Source organism: Canis lupus, chromosome 3, assembly GCF_048164855.1.
Source record: "Canis lupus baileyi chromosome 3, mCanLup2.hap1, whole genome shotgun sequence".
Lineage (NCBI taxonomy): Eukaryota > Metazoa > Chordata > Mammalia > Carnivora > Canidae > Canis > Canis lupus.
In genome coordinates, this window is record NC_132840.1 from 35,098,241 (window position 1) to 35,123,552 (window position 25,312).

Here is a 25,312-nt window from a genome sequence, read left to right on the forward strand (position 1 = left end):
CTGTTTCATAATGCTCATTATTCTGGTGCCTCCTTAGGCTGTTGTCACTGAAAAATTTCCATTGAATCCAGAAGATCTTAGCAAGATGATTTGCTTTTTTTTTTTAGTCATAGGAGATTTTGGGAGGATGGAGGGTGGGAGTCCTAGCCCCAATTTTTACTGCGTGACTTTGGACAAGTCCTATGACCCCCCGAAATTTCATTGTCCTCATCTGCAGTAATGAAGTTGACATGAGGCTCAGCTGAGAGCCTGAGTGGGAACATGCTTTGTAAACATTAAGAAGTACTTCAAATGCTGGAGGTTATTAAACAGCAATCATCTGCCTAACCTTCTCAATGAATATCTGAAAATTACTCTAAATAGTATGTGACTGAGAGCTAGGGTGAGGGTTTTCTTCATATAAAACATGCAACAAGGCTGTGAGCAAATTAATAACCAAATGAGACTGGAAGAAATAAAAGTAAGGGTTTGCAATCTATATAAAATGTAACTTAGTGTTCTAGTATTTCCAACCTCATTGAGCTATCCTGAGTATTTCCTTATAATGCATTAATTATGATAGTGCTTCATTTACCAAGTGAGGGAAAAGAGAGCAAACAGACTGAAAGCAGAGAAATCTGTATTTTAAATTCTCCCTAGAAACTTCTCTCTTCTTTTCTTTTAGGTACTTATAAACGTTTGCCTGTGGACCACAGCTCTATCCTGAAAAATATATCCTATGTACTTACTGATGAGTAGAAATACCTAGAACCTTGATTTTCTAGAGTTGTTACCCTTTGTTTATTTCCTGAGTTGTTTGGGGGTCGTTTATCCAACAGCCTGCAATATAGTCACTATCTTCAAAAAAATTCAGCTAAACTGTTTCTTCTTCCTCTGCTGCCCTGGGGTCTGTAGATCATAGTGCTTGGCTCAGAGTAACTGCTCAATAAATGATAGCTATTGTTAACATAGTAATAATTACTATTGTTATTTTTACTACTATTATTATATCATCACATACATATTTTTGGAGTGAATATGTGGCAATTGGGATGGGGGCCAAAAAAGATCTGTGAATGGAAAACAAATTTAAAAAATGTGTGTTCTTTTAGGCTTTCATTCACAGCCTGTGTTTTTTTCGTGTGACAGAGGATTCTAATATACTTAGCATTTAGGTTATACACAGAAGATTAGAAATAGCAGAACCTTCCTATAATGAAGGGAAAAAGTGCTGTTTCTACCTGCCAGATACTGAAATGTGATTTTATTAGCAGAGTGTGATTTGGGGCAGCATGTCATTAGCCTCTTTAAAAAAAATAAAAGGGGCCACAGGGGTGGCTCAGTTGGTTAAAGTCCAACTCTTGATATCAGCTCAGGTTATGATCTCAGGGTGGTAGGATCGAGCCCCAAGCCGGGCTCCATGCTCAGTGTGGAGTCTACTTGAGATTCTCTCTTTCCTTCTCCCTCTGTTCCTCCCTTGTTCTCTCTCTCCTTCAAATAAATAATAAATAAAATCTTAAAAAAATAAAAAAATTATTAGATGATTTATATAGAAGATAATATCACCAATCTTATGGTGATACTAACATCCATTCTGTAGAGTTATCAATGGGGAGAATGGCTAGTGTTTGTACAGCTCTTTGTTTTGACATAGTCCTTCATCTACCTGGTGACTGTCAACCCCCTAAGAACACTAAGTGATCAGGGTTTGTATCCCAACTTGACCAGTGAGCAAAAAGTAGGCCTGGGAGGCGAGGTGATGCCTCTCTGGCTACTTCATTAGTTAACGAGACAGTGGGATTACAGCCCAGCTCTACTTCCTTCTCTCAACTCTGTTGTTCTTAAGTGTAACATTACAACATCAGATATGATAGAATAGCTTTAAAAAGGTGATTTCCATCTTCCACATGCCAAGACTCTTCCATTTGTGTGATACATTTTTGTTACCAAGCATCTCTTCTGTATCAAATATATCAGGCCCCATGAATTAGGCGGGGTGATGAGCGTGGAAGAGGGACAGTAGTGCCAGCCTCATGCCAGTCTGCAAAGTACCTATATCTAGTGGCACATTAAGGCCTTCACAGGAAAAATAAAATTTTTAAAAATCCAAATGTTTTTTACTATGTGGAATTGTACAGAGTAAACATGGATAAGACTCATTTATTTCCCAAGATTTGGTTATACAAAATTAAGTTACTTTGTTATTTTGTTTTTGGAACTAAAGACAAGGCCATGGTCTAGTGGGCAGGGTAGATTTTTCTTTTGAAGAGAATAATTGATTTCATAGTCAGTAATTCTGGGAATTGTTAATTCTGCGACAGAACATGAGTGAAATTTTGAACTGGGTCAGGAAGGTTTTGGCTCTAGACTTTGAGTTGGGGAAAAAGGATTGATGGTGGTGGAAATAAGGGTTGGGGAGTATGGGAAGCTGAAGAATGGCTCCCAAAGATAACAGGTCCTGATTCCTGGAACCTGGAGATGGTATCTTGTTTGGAAAGAATTTTTGCCGTTGTGATTAAGTTAAGGCTGTTGAGATGGAGAGATTGTCCTTGATTATCAGCTTGAGCCCTAAATTCAATAACATGTATCTTCTTAAGAGGCAGGCAGAGGGAGATCTGAGGACACATGAAAAAGGAGAAGGCAACATGTCCAGAAGGCAGAGATTGGAGTGATGCAGCCCCATGTCAAGGAATACCAACAGCCAAGAGAAGCTGGAAGAGGCAAGGAACACATTTTCCCCTAGAGCCTCTGGAGGGAACATGGTCTTGCCTACACCTTGATCTTGGTCCAGTGACAATCACTGAAGATTTCTGGCCTCCAGAACTGTGAGGAAATCCATTTCTTTGTTGTAAAGCCATCAAGTTTGTGGTAATTTGTTATAGCAGCCTCAGGGAACTAATACAGGGGCTTAGAGAATAGTAAGTAACTCTTGTCATGCAGAGGCAGTGCACGCATTGGCAGCAGCTTGAACCTCTAATTTCTTTGGTGACAATAATGGCAGTTGCAATGTTGGTACAAACAGTGCAGAGAGGTGAGATGATTCCAAGGCAGGATCAAGGGAGTGGAACTGAATCCCAGTGCCACTAGCAAGGGATAAAGGAACTAGGATTCCTCTGGGACCATGAGGAGAGCCAGCTCTTGCAGAGGTGGAGCATCAGTGTTCGCTGCATGTAGAGACTATGAACCCTGGCAGGGAGGAGACTTTGTGGGGCTGCTCAGCCTCAAGGCAGAAGAATATCTAAAGGCAAGTGCAGTCCCATCCCTAACTCTTGCAGGGCCTGGAGCTTGAACTGAAATGGAACCTGTATACCATATGTCTACATATTTAAAACTTGAGTCAACCTAATAAACTATTACATGTTTTGACAAAATTAAAAAAAAAGTTATAGTTTTTAAATGTAGTCTTAAAACTATTTTAAATGAGTGAAAGTTGACAAAGTATAAAAGATGACCACATTTAATTATTATTGAATGTATCTGAGTGTTCTGTTGGTGGGCCAATGCTTGGATGAGTGAAAAACTAAGATATATAATACATAAATTTTTATGTCATTATTCCATTAAATTAATTTTTCTTGTCTCCATTTCTGTAAGATTAGCAGTTATGTTGTTATGTCTTTTTGGAGAATTGGCTCCTTTATCATTACATAATGCCCTTCTTTACCTGTGATAAATTTCCTTGCTTTGAAGTCTGCTCTGTCTGAAATTAATGTAGCTACTCGTGCTTTCCTTTGATCACATGGCATAAGAATGAACAAAATATATGAAAAAGATGTTGGAGAAGGGCAACAAATGAGATGAGACCAGTGATCACTTTGCTTTCTGCCTGAAGGCACTTTTTGGTCTGTAGAATAGGGATGAGCATGCCAGGCAGACCATTGCAGTCTCATTGAGTTGAGGAGTCAGAGACTAGATTTCAGGAAGGTGGACTTTGCTGGAATTTGTAGAGCAGAGCACAAAAGAGGAGAAAACTACATAGAGAAAAGCTTCAGATAACTGCATAGGGCTCCTCTTGAGTCTGCTGCTAAATATTAAGTGCACATACATAGAGGGAACTCTATGAAGCCAAGAAAAGGATGACTAGAAAAATGATAAGTAGGACAGTTTCCAAAACTTGTAGCACTCAGATATCTGTAACCAGAGAGATCTCACTGAATACCCATGACATTTAGTAAATGCCAGGTTTATCCCTTATTAGGAGTTCTTAACTAGCCTTAAATTAAAGGTTACTCTACAAAGCTTAAAACCACTCTTGAAAGGATTCACTACTAACTTAAGTGCCTCCCAGAACAAAGTCTAACACTCTTTAGAGGAAGGCAACAAAATCTAGCACACAACAATGCCAAGGATCCAATTGGACATGTTAGGAAGCAGGAAACTGAGATGAAAAAAAGAGAAAAAGTCAATAGAAACATACCCAGAAATGACAGATAATGGAACTGGCAGATAAGAAGTTTATAATGACTATAAATATGTTCAAGTCTTTAAAGGGAAACATGGGTACAATAAATACTGAAATGAAAGCTATGAAAAAACTCAGTGAGATAGTTTTATAGGTAAAAAATATAATTTTAAATAAAAAATGTCATATCGGGATTAACACAGAGTCGACATTACAGAAGATAACATTCTTGAAGCAGTAAACTGTCTGCACTGGCTTACTCAAGCCACCATAACCAAATACCATAGACTGGCAGCTTCAGTGATGGAAGTTTATTTGTCACAGTTCTGGAGGCTGAAGTCCAAGGTACCTTCAAGCTTGGTTTCAGGTGAGACCTCTCCTGGCTTATAGATGTCTGCCTTCTCATTGTGTCCTCACACGCCTTCTCTGTGTTTGGACACATACACAGAGAGATCTCTCGTGTCTCTTCCTCTTCTTATAAGAACACCAATCTCATCGGACTAGGGCTCTGCTTAATGGCCTCATTTAATCTTAATTACCTCCCCAAAGACCCCATCTCCCAATACAGTCACATTGGGCATTAGGACATCACCATATGAATTTTGGGGGGACAAAATTCAGTCTATAACACTATTGAAACTAAAAAGAGAAAAAATACTTAAAGGGGAGCACAGAACCTCAGCGACCCCTAAGACAAAACAGGCTATTATTACCAGTATAATTGAAGTCCCAGAAAAGGGACAGAGAAAGAACACAAAGGATGTTTGAAGAAATAATTCCTGACAAGTGTTCCAGATAAGATAAAAAGTAGCAGCTCACAGATTTAAGAAACTCAATGAACTTTAAGCAGGACACACACACACACACACACACACACTCCACTATGACATTATAGTCAAACAGCTAAAATCCAGTGATCCAGAGATAAAGAAAAAATCCTAAAAAGAAAAACAAACAACAAAAACGATATTTTGTAAAGAGAGTAATGATTCTTATGGGCTACATGAACTGTTTTAAATTAGTTTTATTAAACTCAAGAAGTTTAAGGAGGTAGAGTCTCAAAGTATCTCTATCCAAACAAATGCTTATTAATTTAAAGGAAAAAATGGAAACTTTATGATAGAGAAGCATGGATGACCCCACCTTAGCCAAGAAATAAAGGTTAACAACTCCTTTCAGGCATATCGACATCATGTACTCTCTGAAATGATATACCAAAAGAGCACCTCACCTCTGAGGTCTTCTTCCCAATAGTGCAAAACTTAAATTTAATCATGAAACAACTTACACAAACCAGAACTGAGAGTATTTCCATAAAATGACTGGCTAGTACTTTTTAAGGTCTCAAGGTCATCTGTCTTAACCAGCTCAGACTACTATAACAAATTACCATAGACTGGGTGGCTGAAAAACAAATATTCAATCTTCACTGTTCTGAAGGCTGGGAAGTCCAAGATCAATGTCCCAGCAGATGTGATGCCTGGGGAAAGCCTGCTTCCTGGTTTACAGAAGGCTGTCTTCTCTATGTATCCTTATGTGGAGTAGAGGGAGGGAGCAAGCTTTTCTGGTGTCTTTCTAGAAGGACACTAATCCCATCATGAGGGCCCCACCCTCACAACCTAATTACCTGCCAGAAGTCCTACCTCATAATTCATCCCATTGAGAGTTAGGGTTTCAATACGGCATTCTGGAGGTAGACAAACATCACAATCATAACATCATGATTAATGAAAGGCAAGGAGGGGCTGAGGATCTGTCACAGATTAGAAAAGACTAAGGAGCTGTGACAGCTAAATGTGACGTGGCAGCCAAGAATAGATTCTGGAATGTAGAAAGGACATTAAGTGAATAATACCAGTGAGTCCAAATAAGATCTGTAGTTTAATTAAAACTGTTATAACAGTGTTATTTTTAAAAAGTTTTTTTTATAATTGTACCATGGTTATGTGAGATATTAACCTTAGTAGATGCTGGGTGAAGGATATATGGGATCTTTCTGGACTATTTTTTGCAATTATTCAGTAAGTCTAAAATTATCTCAAAATAAAAAGTTAAAAATAATTGTCCCCATAGAACAAAGCATCTTAATGCCCAGATGGCTTCACTGGTGAATTCTACCAAACATTTAAGAAAGAAATAATATGAATTTTACATAAATTCTTTTTAGAGGAAGAGGGAATACTTTCCAACCCATTTTATGAGCCTAATATCCTGATACTAAAACCAGACATAGCTATTACAAGAAAAGAAAATCTAAGATTAGTATTTCTCTAGAATATAGATGCAAAAAATTGGCAAATCATGTCCAGCAATATCCTGTGTTTATTCCAGGAATATAAGCTTAATTTAACATCTGAAATTCAGTTAATGGAATACATGACATTAACAGAATAAAGGAGAAAAAAAAAGATCATTTCAGTAAACATAGAGAAAATATTTGACAATATTGAACACTGATTCATGATAGAATTCTTCTGTAAACTAGGAATGTAAAGGAACTTTCTTAAGTTGATAGAGGTCATTTACAATAAAACCTACAACTGGCCTCATGCTTGATGTTGAGAATGAATACTCCCCCCCCCACCCCCAGTCAACAATGTCCATTCTCATCAATTCTATTCAATATTATAGTAAAGGTCCTGGATAGTCAATAAAACAAAGGGGGGGGGGGAAGCTATTTATATGGGAAAGGAAGAAGGAAAACTGTCTTTATTTGCAGATGACATAATCATATATGTAGAAAACTCCAAAAAACCTCCAAAAAAGCTACTAACTAAATAAATTTCACAAGGTCACTTGATACAAGTTCAATGTGCCCAAATCAATTATAATTCCAAATAGAGTAAAAACAATTAGAAAATGAAATTCTAAAACACAATGTAAAGTAGTATAAAAAATATGAAATAGGGTAAGTTTATTAAGATATGTGATAACTGTAAAAAACTGGTGAGAGAAATTGAGTATGATCTAAATTAGTAGTGTGATATACTATACTCAAGAATTAGAAACTCATTATTTTTAAGGTGTTGATTTTCTCCCAAATTGACCTACAGATGCAAGGAAATTCCAGTAAAAATTCCAGAAGAATTTTTAGAAATAGAAAAATTGAAATTGGAATAGAAATCGACAAGATGATTCTAAAATTTAGGAAATGCAAATGACATAAAAGAACCAAAAACAATTTTGAAAAAGAACAAGCTGAAGGAGTTACATAACTTTGTATTGAGATATATTGTAAAACTACAATAATTAAGACAGGGTGGTATTGGTGTATAAAGATAGACATATAGATTAATGAAACATAATAGAGACCAGAAAGAGACCAAGAAACCCAGAGTCAATTGCTTTTTGACCAGGGTGCCAAGATAATCCGATTGGGGAAAAATAGTGTATACAACAAATGGTGCTAGAACTGGATGTCTATTTGGAAAAATATGAACCATGATTCCTACCTCACACCACAAAAAGATACTTACTTGGTAACTGATTATAGACCTAAATGTGAAAACTGAAATTGTAAAACAAAAAACAAAAACAACAAACTGTGATCTTGAGAACAGGACAAATTTCTTAGGACACAAAATTACAAATCATAAGAGAAGATAATTGATATGTTTTGCTTCATCAAAAGTAAATACTTCTGCTCTTCAAAGTAAAATATCAGGAAAATGAAAATTGAGGTCACAGGCTGGAAGAAACTATAATAGTTTTATTTTATAAAGACCAGCATCAAGAATATATAGAGAACTCATCCAATCAGTAATAAGACAAACAATCCAATAAAAACCAGGCAAAAGATTTGAGCAAACACTGCATAAATGAAAATAAATGAATGGCCAATAACCACACAAAAATATGTACAGCATCATTAATTAGTAGGAAGTTAGAAATTAAAATTACAATTCGACTCCACTGTATACTCATTGGAAGGGCTATTGTGAATGTGGGAATGTAAACTGGAAGTTTGATAGTTTCCTAAAAGTTAACCATACACTAACCATGCAACCCAGCTATTCTATTCTTTTTTTTTTTTTTTTTACCGTATTTATATCTGGCCCTTTATTTTTTTTATTTTTTTTAAATTTATTTTTTATTGGTGTTCAATTTACTAACATACAGAATAACCCCCAGTGCCTGTCACCCATTCACTCCCACCCCCCGCCCTCCTCCCCTTCTACCACCCCTAGTTCGTTTCCCAGAGCCAGCTATTCTATTCTTAGACATTTATCCAAGAGGAATGAATATGTACATACATATGAACGAAATATTCACAGAATTTTTATTTAGAATAGTCTCAGACTGGAAACAATCCAAGTGTTCATCAACAGGTGAATGAATAAGCAAATTTGGTATATCCATGTCTTGGAATATATAAACAGCTATAAACAGAAAGAAATTACTGATACATTGAGCAAAATGGATAAATCTCAAAAGCTGAGTGAAGGAAGAGATGTGGAGTGAAAGAAGCCAGGAAACAAGGTGTACATTGACAGGTGACTATTAACACTGATGCTCTGGGGAGCTACAAGGCCTAGACTGGAACCCAGGTGCCCCAAGTCCCTGTGCAGTATGCTTTCTCCTGTCCCACAGAGTCAATCAAGGGTGGAATAAAGTGTTATCTCAGAGAAGATTTTTATGATGTGTCCAGACTCTTCCCAGGATTGGCGTGCCCTTGGTGGTCTAGAAGACATAAAGTCCCTGATGAGCCCTTAAAGTCTTGGAGGCCTTCAGCCAAAGCTGGAGTTCTCACACTCATATGTGCTCTTGGCTGACTTATAATTTTTCTATTGCTTACAGAGTATGTGGCAGGAAAATGGCAGGCACCAAGCTGGAGCTCTGTGCTATCCTCTCTCTGTTTGTCTGTGGATCTCTTCCTCTCCATCTGCATTCCACATTCATTCAGATCATTGATAGTACCTACCGTGGACCAGTTGTCACAGGCTAGCAGCTCAGGGACATGGTTGGCCTTTGTCTGTCTGTCTTTAATCCGTGCCTGTTTTTGTTTCCTTCTTTGTTCCATGTGTGCTCAGGTGTATCTTTTTCTGGGGGTCAAGGTCTCTTGCTTTTCTTCTTCCTATTCCTTCCTCTCATCCTCCCATCTTTCTTTCTTTCTCTTTCTTTCTTTCTTTCTTTCTTTCTTTCTTTCTTTCTTTCTTTCTTTCTTTTTCTTTCTTTCTTTCTTTCTTTCTTTCTTTTCTTCTTTCTTTCTGTTTTTGTCTTCCCTTAGATCTCACTGGATTTGCTTTTTCTTTTTAGTGTCTCTCTGACATTGTCTTTTGCATCTGTTTTTCCTTCTGCCTCTTCCTCCCTCTCTGTCCTCTGACTCTTTACAGAACGTCTGCATTTGCACATAAAGTGGGAGCTGCCAAGGCTTCTTGAATTTCTGTTCTTCACCCAGGTCTGTGAGAGGACACTGAGGGCACCACATTTATTGAGTAGATTTTACAAGATTTTCCTCTTCTAATTCTTTATGTAAATACATTTTGGTCCCTCTGGAAAGGAAATCTCAATGGACATATGCATTGGACAGAGGCTATATAAATATATGTATACACACACACACATATATATACACACACAGGTCTGTATTTTTTCTCCAGGTTGTAAGGAAACTTGCCCTAGTTTTAAATACAGGTGAAATGGTCTCTTTGAGATAGAGATTCTAAAGGAATTCTGGAGGAGGTTGGAACCTATAAAATTCAAGTATGTTTTTATATTTCTCATGGTAGAAGCCAGATTGATAAAACAGTCATTGAGCACCTCCTGTATACCAGGAGCCAGAAAAACAGATGTAAACTATAGTCTTTCCAGAACTCACAGGCTAGTAGGGAAAGTTTTCTGGGTAATAGAAAGGGTTGTTTACTTGTCTGAGTGTTATAATAAGAGAAGTACAACAGGCTATCAGAATAAGTCTTCAGGTCTGGAGTAATCAAGGAGGGCTTCATGGAGATGGTGATACTTGATCTGGTCTCTGACATACAAATAAAAATTTTCCAGGAAGACAAGGGCGAAGGACAGTCTCTGTGGAGGAAATAGCATGGAAGGATAAAGCGGTTTGGGATATTAAGAACCTAGTATGTAAGAGGATGAGGATGGAAGATTATGTTGGGGCCCTGCTCTGGAGACTTGGAATGTGAGGATGAGGAATTCAGCCTTTTTCCTGATGGCCATGTGGTGTCGTGGAAAAGTATAAGCAAGAGTGTGGCAGAGTTGGTGTGGGGGAGGGAAGGGAGGTGTTCGGACCAGAGGGAGGAGATTGAGGCAGTGCTCCAGGTGAGAGAGGAGGGAACCATGGCAATAATATTTCTCCTCATTACATCATGTGTTTCCTTGAAATTCGGTTCCATCTGCCCTTTGCTCACAGGAGGGTTTATATTCATTAAAAACTGTAGGGGAACTTCTGCTGGTTAGTAGGTGTTAGGGACATGGAGATGAAAAAGACGTGGTTGAGCTGAAGTCTCAAAGAGCTTAACAATGAAGGCAATATAGCCAAATTGATAGGTGATTTCTGCAAAACCTTTTAGGTACTAGGACAGAGTAAATAGGGGGGGCCCGGCAGAGGCACCCAACACAGTATGGGAAAGTCCAGGTGGGTGGGTGGGGGACTTTCTGGAAGAAATGAAGTCTGAGTTGAGCTTGAAAGGCCAGAATTATCTAGAGCTGTAGTTATCAAAGTGTGGTCCCTAGCCTGGTAGCACCACCACTTTGGGATACTGTGAGAAATGCAAGTTCTTGGAGCCCTTCCCTCAATCTGAAACTCTGGGCTTGGGGCCCAGAAATCTGTGTTTTAACCATTCCTTTAATGTATGCTCAAGTTTGAGAACCACTGATCTAGGCAAGGGAGGGAGCAAGTTGTTCCAGGCCAAGGGAGCAAGTATGCAGAGGCATGGAGATAGTAGATGGTCAGGTGGGAATGTGGTTCAGAGGCTGGAGTGCAGGGTCACTGGGCAGATGTGCCATAAGAGGAGCCTGGAAATCTTGCTAGGACAGACAATGGAGAGCCCTAAATATGGGTAAAGGAATGTGGACCTTATCCTGCAGGGAACATAAAGCCACAGAAGAGTTTTATAGAGGAGATGGTCATGGTCAGGTTTCTCTCTAGAAGCAGGTCCGAGGTGGACATTTGTAAAGCATGTACTTAGTATTTGTTGAACTGACCCGGGAAGAACTAGAATAGTCTCCTCCAGCTGACGACTGCAAATCAAGGAGGGCAACCTTCCCCCTACCATCCCCCCGCAAAACCAAAAAGGATCCTAAAAATCTTATCTCTTGAGCCAATTCCAATCCATTGGTAGCGGCTTCCCGAGTGCTGTGTTGAGAAGGATCCTGAAGTCTGGAATCTAGAAGAAATGAGGTTTGCACTAAGCAGCCAAGTTTGCCGCAGACATAAGAAGTGGGGAGGTGAGGATGTGGTGGCTCATGTGCTACATATTAAATCCGAGTTGCTCTTGCCAGATCATTAACAAAACGAAAACAAAAACACATGTTTTCCAGAACTCATTTGTTCTCAGGAAACCCAGCCTTGCTCCTAGTCAATACCAGCGAGAATCAATTCTAAATTATGTGGAACAGAGTCATTGAGGGATATGGAGTCCTCTCCTCCTCACACCCCTACAATGTAAATGTCTCCTATTTCTTGACACAATGACTGAAATTCCACCATTATGCTTTTCTTTAGGGCAGGGCAGCTAAGGTCCCTAGAGAACCAATGACGCTACAAGAGGAGAGAAATCAACTCTGTTTCACGTGTCACTCATGTGATGATATCAGTCAGGTACCTGCCACAGACCAGGCCCAGCTCTTAGAAGGGGAGGAGTTTACACTGTTCTGTAGGACAATACAATATTAAAGAAAACTGGTCTATCCAAGTGGCCCTCATTGCATGGGAGGCTGAATGGGTGCCAGCTGAAAGCCTGGAGCACAGCCCGAAGAGCCCCCCTCTGGTGTAAAATGGACCTGAAGACTTGCATTTCATCTTCCAAATTTATGCAATCTTAAAATTCCATTGCATAATATGCAACATCTGGGTTTGTTTTAATGTAGATATTTTTGACATCAAGTAGTATTTAAATTACTTACCAGTAAGTGAAAAGGATACCCCAGGTAGACGCCCAGTGCTTTTCCTATAACTTTGCACAGGCACTCCCAGTATACCCCACAGTGTCCCGGAGGATTTGTGTGCAACAGGTCAGGAGGGGCATGGCTGCAAGACCAGCAAGGGAATCCCTGACCTCCCCCAGCTGTGTGACGTTGGGTAAATCACTTCATCTCTCAGAGTTTGCATATCTCATCTGTAAGTAGGAGAACATAGAGGATGGGAGGAGTAAAATAGATGAGAGTGCAGGCCAGACCTTGGCACGTATTAGGTCCTCAATAAATTTTAGTTAAATGCCTACATCCAGGACTCTGAGTCATGTTAACCACAGTGTGAATTAATTAGTTGTACACAATGAAGCCTGGGGAGGATGGGACCATGAAAGAGTCCGTTTGATTTTTGGATAATCTCTGCTATTCCCCCCCCCCCCCCCCGCTATAAATTCCTGGGATGCTGCTACGAGAACAGGAAGGAAGGAGGGGTCCATTCCTGTGGGGAATCCTGAAAGTCTTCAGGGAGATAGTGTGGGAGCCGGGCCTGCCTGCTGGTAGATGTTCAGTGGGCTCATGGCTGAGTTATAGACTGTGAAGAATGAGCCATAGGACTGGATAGTCCAGTTGGGGGTCTGGAGAAACTTGCCTGCAGTAAGGAGACCAGTTTTTTTTTTTAATTTCTTTTATATTTTTATTTAAATTTAATTTAGTTAGTATATGGTGTATTATTAGTTTCGGGGTAGAATTTAGTGATTCATCAGTTGCATATAACACCCAGCGTTCATTACGTTGAGTGCCCTTCTTTAATGCCCATCACCCAATTACCCCAATGTCCATCCATATCCCCTGCAGGAATTCTCATTTGTTTTCTTTTTTTTTTTTGTAAATTTATTTTTTATTGGTGTTCAATTTGCCAACATATAGAATAACACCCAGTGCTCATCCCATCAAGTGCCCCCCTCAGTGCCCCTCACCCAACCGCCCCCACCCCCCACCCACCTCCCCTTCCACCACCTCTAGTTCGTTTCCCAGAGTTAGGAAGGAGACTAGTTTTTATTCAATTGGCCAGAAGGAGCCACTGAGGACTTTTGAAGTTGGAAAGCTGTGCAGGAGAAAGATCATATATAAGGCTCTGAGGACAGGTTCACCTCCTCTGTGTGGTTCCTGCTATATCCTCTGTGCCTACAACAGAGTAAATGTCCGATAATGGATATTTGAATGAATGAATGATTGAATCACTCTGGCAGCAGGCTTTTGGACAGACTGGAGAGGGCATGCTGGAGGTTGGAGAACCAGTTCAGAACCCGTGAAAGTGCTTAGGGAACACAAACGCCTCTCCCCGGGGGGTTGGCAGTAGGATGGGGTCAGGGGCAGCTGGGGAGAGACTCTGGGAACATCACCCTCCTCCTGTTTTCTGCACCTCCCATGGAGCACTGACCGCTCTCTGAATTTGGGGAAAGCTTCAGGGCAGCATAATTCATCCTGACAGCCCTGGCCAAGCTTTCCCCCAGAGCCTCTGTTCCCCTCTGCTCCCTGTTCAGATTGGAACACAGTCCGGGCAAGCTCGAGAGAGGAAATAGTCATTTGCATCTGAACATGAAACAGCATTTTCTGAAGCTGCAAGCAGGGCCCAGCTGGTGTGCACTGGGCTCGCTCACAATTGCAACCAGCTTGTTTCAATTTGGGATGGGGGTTGGCGGGGGTGGGGGGCGCTTAGGGGCGGGACTTCATATGCCTCTTCCCAGGGGGAAGACACACATATCCACACTCAAGCGAATGTACTGAGGTGGAGCCCCCAGTCCGGGCTGTCCTGGCTGCAGAGAGGACTTCCCGGGGGTAGGGAGAGGGAGGAAGGAAAGGACAGGGGTGTACAATGCATTCTTTGCAAACCTCAGGGGAGTGGCTACTTTTAGAAGTTCAGTAAATCCACTGGGAGCTGTAGGGAGTAGCCTGCAGGTCCTGGAACCTTCTGGCAATGCTGAACACCTACTATGTTTGAAGTGTTTTGCCAGATGCTTTACTTTGTGGTATTCTGCAGGAGGCAGGTGGGGTGGGAGGCTGGAGAGAGAAGTAGGCTGGTTGCCAAGACCTTATATTGTTTTGAAAAATGATAAAGTTGAAAAAGTCACTGGGGTGAGGGTTCAAGAAGACTCCTTGCAAAATCGCCGTCCCAGATGAGCCTCAATCCATTTTGCTGTGCGATCCCTTCTAGTCAGGGCTGGGCAGATGCGTGCTGCACGTGAGCTAAAGCCCACAGAGCTGTCCCTTTGCTCAGGCCCACTCTTCTTTCATCTCCTTTCTTGATTCTAACAGCCAGGCCCAGGCTGCAAGGGCTTGCTTGTCCCTGGGCCCTGTCCCCACAGTCCGCAAGCTGCGCCTGTATGAGGCAGGGGATCCTGAGCCCTCTGTGGACTCATACTGCGGAGGGACACAATGATGAGAAAGCCCCCTCCCAGGGGAGGGGCAGGCATGGTATCTTGTAAGCATCTCAGCCTTTACAACCTTTCAGCTGTGGAGCAAGGTCTGGCTCTCCCCGCAAACAGCCACGTGCGCTCAGACAACGCTGGGCTTGCCTGACACTTAACACCAATAGCTAACGCACCTGCTATACTTTCCCAAGTGCTTTGATGAACTCACCTCACTTTCCCAGTCACCTGAAGGACACCAATCGCCCTCCTTTTACAGGCCCAGGGGGGTTGTGCCACTTGTCCAAGTAAGTGACAAACGTTGGATTTGCACCTAGGCCATCTGACTTCCAAGTGAATGCCTTGTGACCACTCCCTGTGCCACCTTCAGGCAGCGTGGTGTGGACAGTGAGCGACAGGTGCTGGCGGGTCCCTCTCCCTTACCTCCTTTCTCCAGGAACCAGGGATCTTGTAGAAAAGCTCCCTGGCAGCAGTGGAGCAGTTCTATTAATTAGGTGTTTCATTTTACTGCCAGCCTTTTGTTTCCCCCCCTGAGATCTCACAGTATTTCCCATAAATTGTGTTTCAAGGAAAGAAATAGAAAAACACAGTGGCTCCCAGGTTGGGGACTCCAGAGTTTCTTTCAGCAGGGGAGGACAATTGGGCCATTGTCCATTTTAATAGGACTTCCTGGGAAAGCAGGTGTGGGCCTTACACCCCAGTTTTACCTTTGCAATGACCAATTTCAATTCAATTTTTTCTTCCCTTGTCCTTGGGTCAGTAGTGGACCCTCTTTATTCCTACAAAAAAGAAAAAAAAAAGTTTTAGCTTTGGACTTAGGATAGGGATGTGTTGAGGGTTTGCTTGTATCTAAAAAGAACTATTTGCAAAACCTGCTGCTGTGACACTGAGAGTTGCCATCCAGTGAGCACTCTGGGATCTCCTTGAGCCAGATACTTATGTGTCAGAGAAAGGCCATAGTGTTTGACTTGGGGTTGGTCAGTGCTACTTCCATGAGAGAAGCTGGAAAGCAAGACATTCTCTTCCGCAGTGATCCTTGCATGTATTTTTGCCAGCCAGCCAAAATCACCCAGGCTTTGTTTCGATGCTAGGGAGGAATCGGCGGTATGGAAGACTGCCTGCGCAGTTGCAACCTTCCTCATTTCTTTCTTTCTTTTTTTTTTTTTTAACCTTCCTCATTTCTACGACAGATGGCAAGAGCACAGTTCAAGTTGGAGCTTCCTTATTCCACTGCTGCATTCATGTTCCCTTTGCCTAACTTTATCAGCCCAGTCGGTTATGTTCTTTACCTGGATATGGGGGCCCTGACAGTCATTCCTGGAAGGTTTAAACCTAGAGTAGATCTGATGTGCTGGGTTTCTAGGATCTTCCATTAACTTTTACCACTAGTCACGTTAGTTCATGTTACAAGAGCACCAACCCACTTTTTGGCAGTCTCGGGTGCCAGCTCAAGACCCGTTGTTGTGCCACCTGGTAGAAACATCTCTTCCTTGGGAATTAAAACCTCTAAGCCAGCAGAACCCAGATTTGCAGGAATGGAAAAATTTTTGCAAATGGGTCACTAGAGTTAATGGGGAAAGAAGCTCCTTCTGTCACTTCGTTTTTATACCCAAGTAGTTGGGCTATGGGAAAGTGGCACCCAATATGAATTAGTAGTTCAGAATATATATTGCATCTCGTGGCATAGTCCCCCATCCTGGCTAATACTGCCATCTAGCAATCACCACAACTGTGTCTTTAACAGTCCTTGCATCCTTCTATCTATCGGATGGTCGGCTTGTGAGTGGTAACATTCACGATGAAACTCATGGTCATGAGCCCTTTTTGTCTTTCTCTAGATAATACATTTCTTGGTCAGAAGCAATGCTGTGTGGGAATCCATGATGGACATAAGGTATTTTCTTTTCTTTTTTTTTTTTAAAGATTTATTTATTTATGATAGACACAGAGAGAGAGAGGCAGAGGGAGAAGCAGGCTCCATGCCTGGAGGCCAACGCGGGACTCGATCCCAGGACTCCAGGATCACGCCCTGGGCCAAAGGCAGGCGCTAAACCGCTGAGCCACCCAGGGATCCCTGGACATAAGGTATTTTCATGGCTACCAATGGAGAGTTGTCAGAAACATCGTGAGCAGGGAAATCAAATCCATATGTGTATATGTGTATATATATATCTGTTCTAGTGAATATAGATCACTGCCCAGTACTTGATCAGACCATGTGGCTAAATGCTCTCCCTGCAAGTAACTCCACACCCGAGACTCAGCCATGTTCTCTATGGTTGATGGGTTGGACACTCCTGTGTGGTTCAGTAACATAGATTTCTTTGCCCAAAATCAATCTGGCTATAGCACTGCTAATCTGAATTCCTGCAATCGCAACCACCTTGTTCATGAGCCCACTGAACAAACATCAGGGTGATGGAGAAGAGAAACCACATAACCACAAAATAGGACATCTTGACCATTTGATTACTGAGTCTTCCTTAGCTGTGGACAACATATTTTCTTGTCCGTGTGAACATCTACCAGACACAAATAGCCTCATGCTTTGTGCCCATTCTGAGAGATCCACCCCCAGACCTCCTTACTACCATTCTCTAATCTTGTTTTTTTCCAAGATCCTGCCCTTCTAGCCATCTTGAGCACCCCAGGCCTTCCCAGGAAGCTCCAAATAACTTAGTATAAGCTTGAAACTTGGTAGGAGGGGGATCTATTTTGGCTATTCAGATGCTGCTTAGTTTAAGACCTAATTAATAGAGAACGAGGAGGTAAAGAAATGAGGATTGATGCTTTTCCTTTTCCCTTCCAGCTGAGCTTCCCATCCTAGCACTTGAGTTTTCAGAAAGGGCAGAAGGCCAAACACATGGAAAGCTCCAGGCAGCCCAGCAGGAGGAGAGGTGAGTCATTTACTTCTTGAGGAATTAGGTTCAGTAATGTCCCATTAATCTGGTTCCATCAGGAAATGAGCTGTGTCACCTAAGTAAATTTTCCAATAACTGAACCTCACCCTTTTATGTGCCAAAACTTGATTTAATCATTTTGGATGGAAGTCTTTCTAAAACCAATTACATGCTTCTCTATTTCAGTGGAGGATCCTGCCCATATTCTAACCTTTTCTTGAGGACACGGGACCACTCATTTATAAGGTTCTAATTTAAGAAAAAACAAGGAGCTATTTTCCCCAATAATGAATTTCCCCACCCTTGCTGTGAATTTTGAGTTAAACTTGCCTACCGTAATAATTTTATTTGTTTCTAGCCTCACTTATTCATGTTCTTTGGTGACTATGTGACAGCCCAGACAAGAATGGGTTCTGGAGTCAGATCCAAATACAAATTCTATCTCTGCCACTTATGGTCTCTGGGCTCCAGTGTCTTCTATGCAATACAAGTACAAGCTACATATCTCTCTTGTCTAAAAATTTCTACTATTCAGTATCATTGTCAGGGCCAAGTACATATTAAGAGGGAAGACCCAGCACTTAATACATTGCAGCTGGTTAATAGTAAACATTACTTCCCAGCAAGTGGGTTTGTTTCTTGCTCTGTAATTTCCTTCCCATTCCAACTTGCTATGTCTAGTCTGCAAAAGGTTACCTGTGAGCTTCAAGGGTAAGGTTGCCACTCTCTTATTCTCCACATGCCCAGCTGCACCTAGCAAAAGTTGGGCATGGGATAGGTGTCAGGACACGTTTTCCTCATCACCACAAAGAAGCATGCCAGCTCCGGGAAAATAAAGGCTCTCCCAGAGTACATCCTACCATCAGTTTTGCATATGGACGTCCTGGGACATGTAGCAGGTCTATAGACTTTGGATCTTTAAGCCTTTCCAACACCACAGTCAAGCTGTATTTCCAATGCCGTCCCCCAATTTTTCTGTTTAAGGAGAATGGCAAATGCATCACTGCTCTACTCTTAGAGAAAGGAGAGAAGGAATTTTCTTATTAAACTATTCATAAGTTCTCAGAGGTGCAGATAAGTTCCCAAACCACCCTTTCCCCTTATCCCCCCACCTCCCAATCAATTCCTTTCCCTTCATGCAATTGATAAGACCTGAAGAGCAAGTGGTAAATTAGCAGTGAGGAGCATGCCAATTGTATTTCTTTTTAAAATTTGAGTTCCTGGAGACAAGACCAAAGCCACATATTGACAGGGTAGGGCACGCCTCTGACAGCAGCCTTCTGCCAGGCTCCTGGAATGCTGATTCATCTTCTTGGGCAGTGAAGACCTCTCCAGAGAGAAGAGGTGGGGAAGAGGAAAGAAAGGGAAGGAAGGGAAGGGGGGAGGCAATGGAAATTCTTGCTATTATTTACTAAGCACTGCGTATGTGTCAGGCTGTATATATATTGTTTCATTTACTGCTGACCAGAATCCTGTGGGATAGATAATATTGTCAGCTGTTTCTTGGGGACTAGGTGGACATTTCGAGAAGTTGAAGGATTTTTCCAAGTTAATACAGTTGGTATGGAAAAATTTTATTTGGTGGGTGATGCAATATAGGGTAGATGTCAATGTTGAGATAGCCTCTCTCAATGTCCCTATCTTACCTCATCATCCCACAGAAGGCTAGAAGAAGGAAAGAAATGGAAACTCCGATGTCAGGTATTTAAAAAATTTGTGATGGAATCTCAAGCTTGGTTTCCCAAAGTACAAGAATGACAGTTGTTGGGGTGTCCAGGTGGTTCAGTTGGTTAAGCATCTGCCTTTGGCTCAGGTAATGACCCAGAGGTCCTGGGATCCAGTCCTGCATTGGGCTCCCTGCTCAGCATGGAGCATGGAGCCTACTTCTCTCTCTGCTGCTGCTGCTTGTGCTCTCTCTCTTTGTCAAATAAATAAATAAAAATCTTAAAAAAACCCCACAACAGTTGTCATCACCTTTTCATGTATGTAGCACTTCAAAATTCACAAAGCTTTTGCCACCCCCCCCCTTCCTTCCTTCTACAGTAGCTCCATGGTGTCTATCACAGGCTTCACTTTCACCTTTACAATGGGCAGAACAATTTATGGACTACTCATGAGGAAGTTTTTAAGAGATCAAGTAAGACATTAGCTCTGGTCCCTTTATCCTATTGCTCTTTTAGCATATGGTGCTTAGTGAAATGGTGATTGAATAATTATTTGTGCAATTATGTGTTTGCCATCTGTTTCTCCTGTAAAGGTCTTGTAGGCCTGTTCACTGTTGTATCTCGAGCTTCTCTATCATAGGGATTTCTCAGCAGAATAAGATGTGACTCTGAGTCTCAGGATTGCTGCCAGGAGATGGGTGGAGGGTGGAAACAATCCACTTAGAACAATAAAAAATGAGAGAAATAAATTGTTTGAACAGAACTAAATGATGCCAGTGAAGGTCCTTGTTCACAAGTTGCACAGCCAGTGCCAGGGCAGGCTGTCCACACCCACTCCAGTGGGTGGGGTGGGCAAGTTTTGATGCAGACCTGACAGTCTGTAGTTTGGCTGGGCGACGTAGGGGTGTATGAAGAGCACAGTGCTCAGAGTCTGGAAGTCACATGAACAATTCCCTCAAGTTTTGTTTCATCTGCAACTTTAACTGGAATGCTTTCTGTTTTCATCCATGTGACTAGCCACATTAAGGAATCTTGTTTTGAAAATGATTACTGGTGGTCAGAGGGCTCTGTCCTTGGCTCTTCCCCTTTAAGAAACAGTGCGGGTTAGGTGAATCAGACAGTGATGGCCACAGCTCTCTACGGATGAGCAGAGAATATGCCCCCTGGAAGATTTTGAGGGCGAGGTTGATGGTCTAGCTAGATTTTGGCAAGGAATCTGGCAAATACTCTTACGATGTATTTGTACAACACCCATGGGATGTTCTTGATCTGGTAATGTATCTCAACTCCAGTAAGAAATGAGCCTAGTTTGGTGTGATTCCCTTTGATTAATATCTCTCTTCTTTTTCATGCCACAGATACTGGCTTGATATTCTCCTCTTTAATTATTTGGAGGATTGTTTTCTGAGGCTAATTCAATCATCAACCCACACTGAGCATCTGATCAGAGGCAGGCACTGGGTGTCTCCCATTGCCTAATTTGATTCTCCCTGCAATCACCCCTGGTGGGCACTGGTCCTGCTTCCATTTTAGAAATGAGAAAATAGAAGCTTAGAAAGAATCTGAGATGTGCCAAGGTCATGTGTACACCTTTGATATTTACGTAGGAGATACAGACACTAAGCCTGCCATCCCGGAAGAATGAGGGGAAGGAAACAAATATTTTTAAGCAGCCATGTCCTGGGAGCCTGCAGAGTGCTTGACGAGCCTTGTCTTGTGTGAGATTCCCAGCACATGTAGGAAGGAGTGCTGTCAGTGTCTAATTTTGGGAGAGGTCCCTGCCACTCTCTCATTGCTGTGGAGCTAGGAAGGGGGGGGGGGGCAAGCTTGGAGCTCTGGTCATGTGACCCAAGGCTTGCCCTAGTCACGTGGAGCTGTCACTGCATAGACTGTGCTGGCCAAGCTGGGGTGTCAACTGGGGACCAGTGAGGCTGGAGAGCCCAGGAGGCTGAGGGGCATGGGAGGGTGTGGCTGTCCCTGGGGCCTTGGGTGTCATAACCAGTCAGTGTCTGCATGCTTCCTCCTATTGTCACCCTGCCCTTTCGGAGCTTTCAATTTTGTGTTCCTTCCCATCTAAAAATAAGGTTTTGTTTGCACACAGGGCAAAGGCCCTGGGACCCTCCTGAGAAAATCCGCAGAGGAAACAGGACGCAGAGTGGACCGCAAAGTCAGGAACGTCAGCTCAGCTCCACGAGGCTGCAAGCAGGGAGCGGGAAATGGCACTTCCCCTGTGTTTTTATGTTTAGCTGGGGTTTAATTAATAACCGGCAAACAAGTCTATAATTAACTCGAGTTCCCTTTTGGCCAGCCAAGGGAATAATAATAAAGGTCCTTTTTAAGTCCTTGGTGTTGCTGGAAGGATGGGAGGGAAGTCAGCCTGCGAGCAACGCTTGCACAATAATGAGGGCCCTGCTGTAGCATTCGTTGCCCCTTCCCCCCCTGCAAATTGTATTATCTATACCAGATGTTGCATTAAAAGAAGAATTACTGTACTTCAGGGCTCAAATTATATGTGCCTGATTTATTGCCCTGACTCAGTTGTAATGCTACCTTGCAGAACGTGGATAAATGATAGCTTATTATTTTGCAGAGCGCCTGAGTTGATGAAGATATCAAGGGTAGGAAGGGGTGAACTCTTTCCAGTCTGGGATCATTTGGCCATTTTGTACTCCTTTTGGGTATTTTAAATCTCCTCACACCCACCCCACCAAACACATATCCTTTTGGTTATTTTTATTTTTTAATCTCTAAAGTGATAGGCCCAAGACCCTGTCTTGGCTTCCAAGATAACCTAGGCATCTTGTATATCGAAAATAAAGCACCAATTTTTAAGTGTGGTGTTTAAGATCCACCTCTGACTTCCCTTTCAAGGCTCCCACTATTCCCCTTCCCACATGCTCCCTACTAAAGCCCTGTGCGATCTAGCCCATGCCTACCACACCAGCCTCATTTCTTGTCTCTTCTTCTTCCAGTTTCTTGAATACTGAAACACCTTCTTGCCCCAGGACCTTTGTATATGCTTAGAGCTTTCTCTTTTCTCTCTTTCATTTGGTTAACACATTTTTTTTTTTGTCTCAGCAGGAAGATCATTTCCTCACCCCTGATATTTATTAGATACCTCTTTCTATTTGGTCTCATGGTGTCATGTACTTTTTGCTTCTAGCACTTTCCATAATGTATGCTCATTTATTAGTTGAGTGGTTATTTGCCTAATTCCTCTACTATGAGCACCATAAGGCCAGGGACTGAACTTGTTTGTTCACCACTATAATTCCAGAGTCTGACACAGAGCCAAGCACAGATGCCTAACATTCTTTATTGAATGAATGAATGACTAGGTGAATGAACAGGTCGCCCACCTGCCCCATTCCTCACTCTGCTCATCCTCCTCTTCTTGATTCTGTCTGCTTCTGAAAGAATCTCTTCTTCACCTATTTCTGGGCTTGTGCCCTTGGGCAAGTCACTTGACCTCTCAGTGCCTCATTTTCCCCCATGCATAAAACGGGAATAACATTATCCATTGGACCAGCCTCGTCTTGCAGTTGTGCAGATTAAATAAGTGAGTGTGTTAGGGAACTCCAAAGTATACCTGGATCATGGTAAGTACTGAATAAATGGTTAAAAGAAAAAGTGCAGCCTAATATTTATGACTATGCATTTATTCTAACTTGACTTTAACTTGGGCTTTTGCTCTGGTTCTGCTTCTTCCAGCTACACCCTTTGGCTTTGACTCTGCCTTTCTCAGCACACAAGGCTTCAAAGTGGGCACAGGTTAACTAAAAGGATGGTTCAGGTAGACAAGGATGACCCAGTGGACAGGGCAGCGACAGTCTTCAGATGAAATTTGGGCAAACATGTCTGTACCAGCAATTAGAGAAACCTCAGAGAATGACTCCCTGGAGCCCCGTGGGGCAGTTCAACCCAAGGCTCTTTGCTGAGCCCTTGCTGAGTTAGCCCTGTGGGGAGGGCTACAGGCTTCAGCATTGGAGAGGGCCTGCTTCTGCTCTCATTAAGCTCAGAGTCCAATGGAGGCACCCACAGAAGGTCAGAAAGTGGCAGTCAAAGGGGCTGAGTGCTGTGGGAGCCCCTGGGAGGGGTAGCCAACCCAGACATGAGGAAGCTGCGCAAAGGAGGTGATGATGCCTGAGCTGGTTCTTCAAAAGTGGAGATGACTTTGGTGGGTGCTGAACTGGGGACAGAGCACTCCAGGCAGACAACACAGTATGAAGAAGGCTCAGAGGGGCTGGAGAGCAAGGCGTTGGGCTCACAGGAGGGCTCCGCGTGTTTGGAGGAGAGTACAGATAGGTGCGGAGGAAGACGGGGCCCAGGCCTCAGGATTTCACATGTCCTCTTGAAGATGGGATTGTGTCCTGTGGCTCGTGAGCAGCAAGGATAGGCTTTGGGAGAGAAGAATCCCACAATCATCTCCAGATGCTGACAGAAGGCAATCTGGGGTTCATAATCCTATTAGACCAAGGACAGCAGTAAATGCATCTGCTCCACACAGACCTAACTCAGTGCCGCAGAGGAGATGGGGCCTAAGTTCCAGGAGCACTTTCCCAGGTACCATATGGACTCCCTGGGAATCACCAGCTTTTTAAAATCAAGGGTTTTAAAGTGTGCTGGCTCTGTGGGCATGGATGGAGCTGCTTTCCCCTCACCTCAATTTGCTTTCATAGGTTCCAGGGGGAGTCGCAGATTCAGGAGTGAATAAGCAGGTGGAAAAGAAAGAAGGTGGCTCTTACTGAGGGCCTACTCTGTAGGGAAACTGGCACATGTCTGGAATGAACATTTTCTTCTTGAATCCTCCTCAAAACCCTGAGAAAGTAAGTATTGCGACCCATGTTTTTATAGGTGAGCAAATGGAGTCCAGAGAGACTAGGATATTTGTCCAGTTAGCCCAGCTGAATTCTAGTTTCTTTATTCTCTTGCTATTTGATTGGCTCTTTGCCTCATGCAACATCCAGTGTAGGGTGATTCTTTGGTACATATGTCATTGCTCTACTAGACTGTAAGATCATTCTGTGCCCAGCACTGGGTATTTCACATAGTAGACATTCAGTACATGTCTGCTAATTGGCCCAGTAGCTTCTAAACTGACAGTGAACCTATCAGGCACTAGAGGGCATTATGGATATACAATGTAGAGTGAATTTAAGAGGGAAAGATGATTTCCTTCACCCAGCTGGCCTTCTTTCCACCCATCCATCATTCACTCATATACAAAATAATAATAATTATTTTTTAGAAAGATTTTATTTATTCATGAGAGACCGAAAACACACACACACACACACACACACACACACACACACACACACACAGGGGCAGAGACACAGGCAGAGGGAGAAGCAGGCTGCATGCAGGGAGCCTGACGTGGGATTCGATCCCGGGTCTTCAGGATCAGGCCCTGGGCTGAAGGTGGCGCTAAACCACTGAGCCACCAGGGCTGCCCCAAAATAATTATTAAATGCTTCACATGCACCAGGGTCTAGGCTCCCTAGTTCACTGAGACTGAAACTTTCACATTACTCACTGGTTGTGGCACACTATGGGGGGAAGGGCCACATGCACTTAAATCAGGAGACCACAGAGGCAGCCTTTTAATAAGGCTGGGAGTCATGGAAGACTTCTCTGGAAAGGCACTGAGTGAGGTTTAAAAAAATGAGTCTAAGCTTGCTTAGTGTAGAAAGGGAGAGAAAAATGTACCCTGGGCAGAGGGGCCAGCATGAGCAAACACCCAGGAAAGGAGAAAGGAGGCTGAGGACATGGGCTTACCCTGAGGTCTTCAGAAGAGGCCAGGAAAGGTTTTGTGTGAAGTGGGAGTGGGAGAGAGAAGGGATTCTTTTCCTG

General features: G+C 42.6%; 1 long non-coding RNA gene across 4 annotated transcripts in view; it reads left to right on the plus strand.

Annotated features, from left to right (window-relative positions):
• The window catches only part of LOC140630360 (uncharacterized), a 52,370-nt gene that overhangs the window by 12,550 nt on the left and 14,508 nt on the right, over positions 1-25,312 (plus strand). Inside the window, exons 1-4 of one of the 4 annotated variants that reach the window (XR_012028119.1) lie at positions 6,149-6,238; positions 16,734-16,789; positions 17,705-17,792; positions 24,139-24,285. This is a non-coding gene — a long non-coding RNA (uncharacterized lncRNA). Of the gene's footprint in view, positions 1-6,148; positions 6,239-16,733; positions 16,790-17,704; positions 17,793-23,237; positions 24,023-24,138; positions 24,286-25,312 lie in introns of those variants that run through there. The other 3 variants (XR_012028122.1, XR_012028121.1, XR_012028124.1) reach the window with 3 other exon arrangements.